Source organism: Acanthopagrus latus, chromosome 6, assembly GCF_904848185.1.
Source record: "Acanthopagrus latus isolate v.2019 chromosome 6, fAcaLat1.1, whole genome shotgun sequence".
Classification (NCBI taxonomy): Eukaryota; Metazoa; Chordata; class Actinopteri; order Spariformes; family Sparidae; genus Acanthopagrus; species Acanthopagrus latus.
Window position 1 is genome coordinate 29,625,681 of NC_051044.1, and position 12,861 is coordinate 29,638,541.

The window sequence follows — 12,861 nt, forward strand, 5'->3', positions numbered from 1 at the left end:
GTGGATGATAAGATAAACCTGAGTATCTTGACCAGATTCCCGACAGGAGAAAGCAGGTTTCTTAGCGAGGTGTAACCAGGTTGGTTACTGTTTTTTAAAAGTAAGCCTGTGCATGACCAAGATATCTAACAAGTATCATTACAACAAGCACAGATTATAATTAAACACAGTGATATAAATATGTGGATGTATACAAACTGACAGTTCTGAAGCGTACTTTTCGTCAAGTAGTCTCCACTTGAGTCTAAGGAACTTTCCATAGTTCAGCATTGGCCCGATTATTTATAGCAGTCAGACAGTTGTGAGGTGAGGAAACACTCTGTGCTCTCATTAGAGAGCCTGTCCCCTCACTGCACTGTCTCTGTAAAACCCGGATACATACATACATACATATAAATGCACCAAAAATGAACAGGAAGCAAACTTTTGTCAATAAATATAAGTAAAGAAATTCTAAAATAAGGTTTTTGGGACTCAGTGGCAATCAACATTTTCAGTTGTTGAGGTGTAATGATGTAACCAGTGAAATGAGACTATAACACAGCAGCATTTGGAACTGTTTTGGGATATTTTAACTAGTTTCAGAAATACAGATACAATGCAAAGTGAAAACAATTGCTATTACCAACAGTTGTTGGACTGTCACTGTTTCCTGTTACCATGGATTTAGTACTGCGACATCTGTGTTACATGTAACAGTCGTTTCAACAGCATTTTAATGATCATATTTCAATGTGTACTTTGGACCTTTAGGATAATACATGTGACCTAATTAATCTATGACATGTGAGAGAAAGGAGAGTTTTGTTGATACCAAAAGAAATGCTTGAGCTTAACATGTAAAGTAAGTTAAGTATGTTCAGTGTCCCGCATAACAACTACACCCCTAATTATTCATTGAATTGTTTGCCTTACATATAGAAAAGAGCGCATGAATAGCATTTAATCTTCCAGTTTATTTGTGGCCTACTAATCAATAATAAGTAATAATTCGAGAGAAGAATATTAAATGAGAAGTGTAAAATAAACATGGAAAATTATATGTACGTAGAGAACTGAAAGGACTGGAATGTACAAATAAAATATGAGTTTTTTATATAGCAAAGCATTGAATGTATGTACAGAAAGGTTAATCTGTGTTACTGTTACAATGTAAATTTAACAAACGCGACAAAAAGAAAAAGAAATATCGATTTGGCATAAGTTCTGCCAAATAACAAAATGCCACATGCTCAGTGATTGTCCCAGCAGACAGTGAATCTAACAGTGACGTTTTTGTACATTTTTTGTGCCAGCGCTATTATGTAATGCATATATTCACGAGTTAATGGTGCTGCTCTGTAAATAGGTCATATGTAATTCATGAAGTACACACAGAATTACAAACTAAATAGAATTCCAAAAGATATGTAAACTTAAGGGTTGATATGGAGTCCTTTGGATTCTGCATCTGTGTCACAGGGTTGTAGATGTGTGTCGGGTCATTGGGTTATTCCGCCAGAGGAGAGTGAAACAGATCTGTTGAATCGGCTTGTCCTCACACTGAGGAGCAGCTTTATACATCATTGTGTTCGGCTGAAGGCTCTAAGTGTCAGCACAAGTGTTTACCAAATAACGTATGTATGCCGACGAATAAATAATAATCACTGTGTAAATGTTTGCCACATGGTAACAGATTTAAAGCTGCACACGTCCAATTATTCATGTGCTTGTTCAGAATGAATTGCATTAAGTCATTACATTGACACAGAGATTTTAATCAGACTCGGCTGCTGGACAGTATTTCTCTCACTGAATAAACATCACATTTGTCTGGAAGTCTCAGGGCTGAAACACAAGTTCAATTAGCAGGCGCCTATTAAGAGTGAATCATTAAGAAGATGACAAGATTGTCACCATATATGTCTGGCGTCTTTTCTCTTGCTAAAGTGGCTAAATATCACTTGAGATTTGAAAATGCTTTCACAAAATGCAATTTTCTCTCAAAGTACCTTTGAGTCCATGGCAGTATCATCAATCCATAACAAGTGTACCCTACAGATCATAGCAGATGTAGTTTCATCTATCTATCCATCTATCCATCCATCTATCTATCCATCTATCCATCTGTCTATATATAGTGTGGTTTATGTATAACATTTATTTTGCTTTAACGTTATTAAACTTAAAATGAGCTTTGATGCACAGCAGTCAATGTGGCTAATCAATAAAACAGAAGAAACAGAATCTCTAACACACAGAATAAACTTTTGACAGTCCCAGAGAAGCTAGCCCAATTTCGAGATCAGTTGAAAAAAAAAAGAGGATCCTGCTGGGTTGTTTGGGTAGTACTCATGTCACGTGGCAACAAAAAGGAAAAGACGTGAAGATTTGTGCTCATGAAAAGATACTGAGCAAACTTGAAATGGGCAGTTTCTGTGCTATGTGATCCTCAAAATCCACCGATGCAGAAGGTAAAGATGCACCAATTAAAAATTATATATTAACAATGGATCAAATGACTGTGTCATGTGACAGGTGTAGTGATGATCCCAGAGAATTATCAACCTTCACTTCATACCCAGCAGCTAGCAATGCGTTAACTGTTAATCAGTTAACCGTTGAGAATATTTTTGAGCAGTTACTCATGTTGGCCTATAGGTTCATATGCACACAGACAAACTGTCTGCTGAAGGCTCATCTAAAGCACTTTGAAGTAAAAAGCTGAAGCACACTGAAAGAATCCCAGTGTGAGAACCTTCTGTCCAGAAAGGCAACAAGGTCAAATGTTAGTTCAAATGTGCGGTGCTACTCACTGTAGTAGTAACACTAACACTGTGCTTCACAACATGAATAATAAGCACCTTGCTGCCATGTCTGAGGCCAGCTGACAGCTGAAGATCACACTGCTGCCAAATGGCAACGTCCACAGCTAGGAAATGTAGCCAATTGAGAAGTACCAAAAACTGCTGAATGGCCTCTTGCGGCTGGCTCTAAAGGCGAGCTGGAGCAGGGTAACATGCCCAATTTTAAATAAGAACTAAACAGTGGTGGGTTGAATTTTTATATAACCTACTCATATTAAGGCTTAAAGGTGCATGTTGTGAGATCCCGACATAATTTAAGTTAATAACATTCTAAAAAACTAACTCTGTCGACAGAGTGTGAAGAACTAACAATTCTGGCGTAATGTCCGAGTTGCCTGCGGACTGCAATGCATAATAATAAGTTGAAGATGAGGGGGATACAGTGTGTGAAGGCTGGCGTGCTGGTGGCAGAGGTGCTCAGTTTCACTAGAGAGTGAAGAACAGGCAAGGTTAGATGAACGGGATCGCAATAACACCAGAGACTCAAAAACACGAGAGAAAGTTCAACAATGCACCACACAGTAGACGTAATCATCCGGCAGCCAACAGAGGGGAGATGTGGGTACATATGCTGGTACATATAGCTGATTAAATCCACTGCAGGTGTGTATGTCAGGTAGCTGCTCTGTCTGTCAAGCAGCACGAAGCACAAAAACACTAAAACCACCCACAATCGTTCAAATCATGACAGAAAAGATGTGATTGGATGCAAATTTGCAGAATTATTGCAGTCAGGTGACGGAAAAAAACTCTTAATTTTGAGTTCATACCGATGTGGTTCACAGTTATTTTTATTTGTGTTACGAGAAGATGCAATTTAAAATGTAAAGCAATACAAATATTTTCTTCCCGGTTTGTCTGAATGTGGCATTACAGTCTCAGTTAGTTTATTCAGTATACAGAGAAAGAAGCAACTTAAAATAAAGATGGACAAGAATTAAAATTCAGGTTTTCTCACACAGGAAACAGCCGTGGGACTCAACGCAACGTGTCTTTCGCCTGTCGGCTGTTTACAGAGCGGCAGGCAGTCGAGAGCTGCCTGCTGTCTGCATCAACTCAGCTGATTCAAGTCACTGAACTTCACCTCTGGGCCGTATGTGCTGTTGATGCCTTTGAGAGGATTTTTAACGCAAATATCGAACAAATAATTGTAATGCAGTCACCTAGACAGACCGGAGCTGAGAGACAGACTCTAGATAAGACTGCCATGGATCAGGCACAACGCTTCTGGACACTTAAACACCAAGAGTACTGGAGAGCACAGACTTTGGGACAACCTTTGGGATAAAAAATTGGATTGACGACGGGAGACTGAATTACTTTTTTTTTTTTTACTTTAGCTGATACAAAATATAGAAATGGAAGTGATTACATTTAGTTGACTTTAAAGTTATTTTCTTCCTTTCACATAACAGGTCAACCATAGGTAAGTGTTAAATAAACAATACACTGCAGAGAAACTTTTTCAATGCTCAATTTGAAGTTTGACCAAAATTGTCTCTTAACAAAAGTTGATATGTCACAGCAGTTTCTATCCAGTTTTGACACTATGCCAACCTGAAACACAGGCGAAGTATAGCACAGGGAGTCTTCCGCTGTTATGAGGAAAACTGTCTCGGTCTCACAGTGGCCCCTACTATCACAACCTGCTTCAGCGAATGTGCTATTTCGGTCCACAAAACCAGGTTAATAATAAAAAATTAACAATGGCTGCCGCTCGTTGAGCCATCACGTTGCCGATCGCCATGGGAGACTGTGAGATATTCAACGGATAAGTTGCACCATCCAGAGCTACTGACTGAACACATGGAAAAGCAGTTTGAGAAGAAGAATGATGAGCTTCAGGTCAAGCTAGCCAAGGCAGAGACGCTGACATTAGCTCTGACTGCTGGACAGCTCTCACAGATGAAAGTTAACTTCACAGCTACCTGTAACTTCATCAGTGCTGACTGGGAGGTGCAGTCCAGATGCAGTATGTGCCAAACCAAGCAAAACAGTAAGACTACATGCAGGCAGCTTTTATTTCAGCGTGCGGGTAGCTTTTTCTGAAACTATTCACTGTAAGCTGAGCGCAGCATTTATGTCAAACATAGTGCTTGCTGAACAGATGTATTGATAAATGTTGGTCTCTCACTGGTGAAGGTTTTATTGCACTTACAGTCTCAAGTGTCGTTGTTGTCAACTTGAGAGTAAACGCTGAGTTATCTTCAGCTGTTTCACTTAACTGTCTCCATCGCCACCTCTCTGCTCTGGTGACTTGTGTGTGTGTGTGTGTGTGTGTGTGTGTGTGTGTGTGTGTGTGTGTGGAGAAGTTGAGCAGAGGAGAGGCTGCAACAATGTGATGATAAACTACACCAGGACATTAAAAAGCCCAGCTAAAAGAGCTGTTAACATCGGAGCTTATCAGTAGTACAGTATTTCATAATTTAGCCTCAGGACCTGTTTAATACCAGCTCGACCCTCATACTGCTTTGACAAGCGATAGATCAGATGACCATTTCCTTCAGGGGAGGCCTAATTCCTGCTTTGTTATATCAGAGAAGCAATCTAGAACATCGTTATGCAGACCTGTAATGAAGAGATATTGGCTTGTTTGTCTTTTTCATACGTGTAGCCATCCACCATCTTTTTACCCATCAATCCTTATGTGCATTAACTAAAGTTGCAGTGACAGCAGACTAATTAGTGTAATCCAGATGTCTCCTCAGTCACAGCCTTCAGCTCTTCCCAAGGGATCCTGAGAGCATTCCTTGGTCAGCTGGAGTGGACAGTCCGACCCCTCCAGATTGTTTGGGGTCTCCTCCCGATCAGCATGGAATATCTGTCAGGGAGACAGCTGAGTTATATTTTGATTAACTTATAAACCTTGTGCACAAAAAAGAGCTTGAAATATATCTATGCAACTTAATATTGGGATTTATAAAAGAAAAAAAAAAACATGCATGCGTACAATTTGAGGGCAAGGGGAACTGGTCGACGGTGATGGTGTACTGGTGAATAGGAGCAAGTTTGAACAAATGAAATGCACCATTATTTTACATATGATGCAGCTCACACTTGATTTCACTTCATAGCAAATGTTAATTATAGATCCACAATATCATACCATATCATCATAAAACATTCAAACCACTAGTAGTTGGGCTTTTAGTGAAAGGTAATTACTTCATAAAAAACTTTTCAACTGTAAAAGATTAAAAAAAAAAAAAAACAACCAACTCAAATCTATAAATCCATATTTGATCATCAGTGTCTCACCATCACATCTGCCAGCCCCGGAGCACAGCAGAGACGACTGGATTGTTCAGTGGCTTACTGATGAATTTATCATCATCACTGTAGGAATACAAGATTACATCATATCACATATCAAAGTTCCATTTTCAAATGATATCTCGGGATGGGGGAGATCACTGATTGTCGCAATTACTTTGGTAAATGGAACAGTCAGTCTGATTACTGTAAACATATAAATACTGTGGTGCCACTGGTGCATAATGCTGCATGATGGATGCAGTCTCTTAGTGTCCTCGCACTGCTGGAGGACAACTGGAATGACAGAATTAACAAGTGTTTTATAGCCTCCACCTCACCCACAAACACAAACAGAACATTGTCTTTGTCTTCCTCTCAGTTGTGACCATGATTTACTGTATTGATCAGTGTCTCATTTTCTTGCATTAACGTTCATGAGGCACTTTGCATTAACCATTTATGGTTGGATGTGGGTGTGCAGAGGGTAGAGTAGGGGGGCTGATCCATGTGTGCACATTTCCAAGTTGATTTGGGATTCTTAAAAGGAAGTTGCCCACTGTTGGGCATATGCCAGGTTGTATAAATCAGAACATTTCTTTGGTTTAGTGTGGATTCTCTGCCGAGTTTTATAAATGAGCCCCCAGGTTCCTAAACTTTTCCTTTAAACTCAGCTCCTTATAACAGCGGGATAGCATGAAACATACATCTGACTTGAGTCAGTGCACCACAAAACCACTGTTTTGTGCTCCAATGTAATTCCACTTGTGAGCATTACCACAAGTCATTCACTTCGAGACACTAGAAGCTGATTCCAATTAACCCAGCTTCAGACTTAATCAAGATTCTATCCAGTAAACTCTCAAATGCAAGTATGGTAAAGTGTCAGCGCCAGCTGAGCAAGCTTTAAAAAGGTCAAATGAGCAGGGATTTTGGGATATTAAGTGAAAAGGTCTTTGAAATCTGGACAGACCAGATGGCAATTTCCAGAAACTGAAAAACAGGGACATTACCAGGTATTATAGGCTATCACGAGAGATTTGTTGATGTTGATACATTTTTTTACTTGACTAAATTCAAATGTCATACAAGAAAACAAGGGGAATGGCTACATTTAGATGAAATAATGGCCATGGGATTTGCACCAAAATGAGGTGAGTCCCTAAAACCTTTCTGTTGCTTCACAGCAAAACAGCATTCCCAGAAACAACTAAAGTAAATGGGAACTCTTTTGGCGTAATCCAAGTCTATAGAAGAACCAAGATCAGAAATTGATTGAAAGGACAATATTTTCACCTTCAACATATGGATGAGCTTGTGCACCAACTTCAGACGTAGTGTGCTAACACCTTATTTTAGTGGCACCAGTGACAATTTTATTTCAAATGAGAATGTTCATCTCGGGGCTTGGATTACACATGCTGTAAGGAACTTGTAGGATGGTTTTTTTTATGTCCCCATCACCATTCAAGATGTATATCTGTAGTTCACCTTTGAACCACATGGGGGCTTGTTGGTGTATCTTGTGTTTATTTTGTAAATGGGGTCAGGGACACCTCAATCTGGGTGCTGCTCCAGTGGGTCAGGGGTGAGAAAAAGTCACAGAAAGCTTCAAAACTCCACAGTGCCTGGAGAACACTGGACAATGCCTGGGTGCTAGCAGTCGAAACTAAACAAAACTGTCATCACGAGCAGCAGTATTTATTTACATATATTAATTACAGCATTCATAATCACTCAGTTGGCAGGAAGAGGCACGTAAATAGCCGTTTCTGTTCGCAGCACTCCCTCTCTCTCTCTAATTGAAAGTCCATTTGCTGCTGTTCGTCACCCATTGTCTCTAAATAGTGGGAGAAACGGAATGAGGGTCAAATGTTTTTACAACCATTGACAGCAGGCAGGCCAAGAAAATGTTTGTCTATTGATCCTCCTCATTTGTTCTGTTCATTTTTATGTATACGCCACGTATCCTATTCAAGTTCCTCATTTCACAACACAAACGCTCACTTGCTTATGCTGAGCATACACTGATCATATGCCAAAATATGTAGACCCCCAAAAGGATTAAAAGCACATGTCAGCACAGCTCACGTGACATTCATGTGTACAAAACTCAAAACTCTATATCAGATTTGAAAATACATCCAAGATCCTGTAGGCAAACAAGCAATTTATTTGCAACCAAAATGAAGAAGAAATTTTATTATTATGTTGTTTTCTTTTTCCTTCGGACCCAAATGCATAGGACAGAGACAGGGAGTAGTGAAGTTAGGATTTATTGGTACAAACTAGTGACCTCCGGAGGGTAAGGTGGATGAGAGGACCAGGTTTCCAGGCAGGCAGGGTCAACTGGAGCTGGCGTTGAGGAACTCAGGAGTGCGGGCGAGCAGGAAGCAGAGCAGAACGGCGCTGGAGATTTCTGCTCGAGCCAACAAAGGCAAGGGAATTAGAGCACAGGCAAAAACACAGATATACGAAAAATACTTAATGTCAGCACTGTGTAGTCACCCTATGGGACGCAATAATCTAGCAGCAAAGTGGTGAAGAGAGCAGGTGGATAAAACCAGAGGGTGATAAGCTGATCTGATTCAGGTGTGCCACTCTGCTGCTGCTGCTGCTGCCACGCCCACAGACAAACAGAGAGGGAGCAGGTGAGGGAGAAAGGAGGGGGGAAAGGCAGAAAACAGAGAAACAACCAGGCTGTCACAGTAACACTGTGATGGTTATATTCTATTTATTTCACTTTACCTGACTATCCATCAGAAAGAGCAAACAGACTGAAATTTTCAGTTTAGGATGAAATTTTCCTTCAACTCCTTCAGTAAAAGCCTCCTGGACCAAAATATGCATTCAGAATGTAATTTTATTAATTCTATTAATTGTATTTGTAGCAGGACCATGTTCGATATTCAACATAAATGTTGCCATTTGATGCATTGTGCCAGAGCTAGCTTAGAGCTAAAGGAGCTCAGTCATTTTCTGCATTACCACCAGTCTATTGTATTTGGGAACAATTGTCTCTATTTGCCATAGCAGGCTAGGACATCCCTGACTTTCATTATTTCATTCTTTATTCATGTTGAAATAAAAAAAGGGGACTGGGTCACTACTAGCAGAAAAATATATGTGCAAAAGATATTAACCTCTATCTGTTCAATCCATTTGTTTCATGACATCAAAGAGGTTTGATAAGCCAGCAGAAATTACAAACATAATTCATTATGAATTATTCAGAGGATAATGAGCAGCACTCCATGGCCACTCACCGAGCAAATCAAATTATACAACAAATGGGCAAAATAAAAGCTCCTTAACCAAACATGATTACAGTACTTTGATAGCCCTAATGTGTTTTGTTTGTCACGCCGGTGTGCAGATAAAGGAGCCGCGATTGCTCCAGTCACACAAGATAGTACATCAGTTAGCCGGTCAAAAGCTCTGCTTGTTCCAAATAAACCCCCATTCATCTAGCTTTGGAGTATGATTGTTTGAACGTCTGAAATTTCATGACCCAGTTCCCATGCAGGTTTTTTTCAGAAGCGCTATCAAATGAAGCCATTCACAGGGTAATCATGTGGTGTTAGCAGAAACATCAATGATTCGCCTCAACGTGCTCCACATCAAACACATCATTCATATCAGCACTAACACGGACAATGGCGGGAAATCAATTGTGTGTATGTGTTTTCTGTTTGCGTGTGTGTGTGAGAGAGAGAGAGAGTTTTGGAGCAAAATCAACGGCTGAAAAAGAAAAAAAAGAAAAAGAGCACAGTCTGTAGTGTTTTCTAACCCTGTCTGTCCTCCTCCCTGCAGCCAGGACAGCTCATCACTTCATCACACCACCGGCTGTTTCTGCACAATAACAAGAATGCTATTAACATATATGGAAATGCAGTGTGAAAACAAGACGCTACCCCTTCCCTCATGCCCGCCGAATGCACCCGTCTGTGCATGAGCCTGTGTGTGTGTGTGTGTGCGTGCATGCCCGAGTATGTGTTTTTGCATGCATGCCCGCTGTGTGCACCCAGATTCTGTGTTCAGAGGGAATTGCTCGCTTTGATCTTCTCCAATGCAGGCAAGTGCTGATACCCCTATTAGCTTGCACAGAGCTGACGCAAGCTACGCTAGTGCTAGTAGCCCCAAAACTGGTTCATTTCAATACTAAGTGGAGCAGGGTAGAAATGAGCTACATTCAAGCGCAGCCTAAGGATGTCAGCACAAAGAGACAAAACCACACACTTTATTTAGGAAGATAAGGCTCTGGAATTAACATGGCGATAACGACAATGATACACTCGTCTTCCTGCGACACAGCCAACGGGGCAGTGCTGAATCAGAGACGGGTGGGTAGGAGACAAATGTGGTTGGAGGTGAGGAGATAGGAGATGAGTGGAAGAGAATGAGAAAGAATAGTAAAGTTGAGGAGTGATAAGAGGAAGCAGAGGGAAAACTTAAGCAGGAGCCAGGCAGATTGTGAGGAGCATGAGCAGGAGAAGCTCTCATCTTTACTTCTGCTTAACACTAGCACAGAGTGTTGGTGTCCATGGCCCTCTTCTGGCCTAAAAAGGTGCAGAACAACTGAATTGTATTAAAAGATTTTATCCTGTTATTTGTCATCCCCAACTACAGTACTTTTAGAGTTGGGCCAGACTCTCTGTCCTTTGTATTTATATGTTGGGGCCAACCGTAGTCTTAACAGCTGTCAGCATTGTAATAACTTTGGTCATCATAATTTTTCATCTACCGACCAAATACCTGCAACAAAAGACATAAAGTGATTTTTGTTTGCATGTACAGTATATGTGTATGTAGGCCTATACTGATGCTGTTACTCTAGTTATTATCTCTTGCGGACACCTCAGTGCAAGACCTACAACAAAGCAGGATGGCGCATCAAGATCTGACAAATGTGCCTTGAAATCAAATCAAGTAGAGTTATTTAGCATTTGGCACTTTGTGGGCAACAGCCAGACTGAGCTTGAGTGTCGCTCAACAGGAAAAGTTGTGCCTCTGCACAAGTTTGAAAGCATTTCCATGGCATCCAGACCAAGTCCTTCATCCTAAAGCCATCATCATCATCATCATCATCATCATCATCATCATCATCATCATAATCTTTGTTCTAAATAGGAACGGTCATTGAGAGCAGGCTCTCTTTTGCAATGACACCCTGACTTCAACACATAGAAAAACAATACATATGACAACTACAGCACATTTGAAAAATTAAATAGGATTTGCGATATTTTATAAAGCAATGTGGTCACATGATGTTTTTTGTTGTTTGTGCAGAGAGTTAGCCTCTGTGAACTTCATGATAAATTAGGTTAGTTGTCATTGATGATGTCTAAATCTTTATTATAATCAACAATACAGAACAGCAAAAACAGCAAAAAGAATAGTTATTATTGAATGTGTTTTGTTTAATTGTATTATATTATACATATATATCTTTGAAATACATCTTACATTCTACAGTAAAACTGCTGTACAGTCTCATGAAACAATACTACTGGTCAAACATGTTCTTTTTCATTTCATTTCATGCTTGTTGAAGTGAATGAGTGGCCATAATTTTCCATATGAACATAATCAGAAGAGACTGATTCCATTATTTTTGCCATTTCTATTATTTTTTTACTAATCTTTCTTTTTTTTTTCTGGTCCAATGATGCAGTCATAGATGATGGGCATAGGAAGTGAGGTGTTGTGTGAAGAAAATTCCTTTGTGTTTAGGGTTGCTGTAACTTTCGATTATTTCAAACCTCAGTTCAAGTTTTATTTGAATAATTATTTGAAAAGGAACTTCAAGAAGATTATTGTCCCTGTCATGTATTATTGTTATTATTATTATTATTATTGTTATTGTTATTGTTATTGTTATTGTTGTTGTTGTTGTTGTTGCTGTTCTTATTATTATTATAATTAGTAGTAATAGTAATAGTAGTGTCAAACTAACATTGCACAAATATACTGTATATATATATACACCAATATACTGATAAAATTAATGCGGTGCTGTGTTGTTTACATGGATAGTAATGAACTGCACATTTATTCATATAAGTTCTTTGCATTAATTCAAGCAGTGCCTTGAGCTGTGCCAGTTCATAAAATCGTCTTACGTTAAGCAACTCGTCCCTTGTTGTTTTCTGCCTCTGTTTCTGCCCCCCCCCCGTCAAGGCAGAGGCAGGATCCGACCTCCTGGTCACCCCGCTCTTCCCTCGCCCTTTTCTTCCCTGTTGCCTTGGTATTGATGATGCCACACGTGTATCGTTAAGCTGCAGCAGAAAACTTTAGACTCAGGAGATATAATCGAGGGGCGTAACGGCCTGCAGAAAATAAATGGATAAACTTTGAACTTGCAACTCAGCAAGGTTTATTTGTCAGACGTAAGCCTAGAGTGCCTTTCCTGTAATAAAAAAAATACCCACAAGTTAAACTTCATGGACTAATCCAACTTGACAGCACACTCGGTGTGATGAGAAGTTCAGATGCCCGAAGCCAACAGCGGGAAAATAAGACAGGAAAATAAAAAAGACAAGAGGTGACTTTGCTAAATAAAACAGCTTAAAATGTCCAGCAAACACTGGTAATGAGGTGAGATGGCGAGTACATTAACTCCTGGAGAGTTGCACTGATGTAACCTTTCTTTTGCATTTTGGGGAAAGGTTACTGGGGATTGCTTTGGGGATTGCAGAGAGCTCACACACAGCAGTGAACACCTTCAAAAACATGAGAAGTTGGCACAACCCAGCAGAAA

The 12,861-nt window shown here is 39.9% G+C and overlaps 1 long non-coding RNA gene across 2 annotated transcripts; it reads right to left on the bottom strand.

Annotated features, from left to right (window-relative positions):
- Positions 1–7,778: 7,778 nt before the first annotated feature.
- On the bottom strand, positions 7,779–8,746 carry LOC119021316. Of its 2 annotated transcripts, XR_005075518.1 has the most exons (3): positions 8,607–8,746; positions 8,395–8,517; positions 7,779–7,938 (listed from the first exon to the last, which is right to left on the bottom strand). It is a non-coding gene; the product is annotated as an uncharacterized LOC119021316 (long non-coding RNA). The 2 variants fall into 2 exon arrangements; XR_005075517.1 differs by lacking the exon at positions 8,607–8,746 and having other exon boundaries at positions 8,395–8,600.
- Between the last annotated feature and the right edge of the window lie 4,115 nt (positions 8,747–12,861).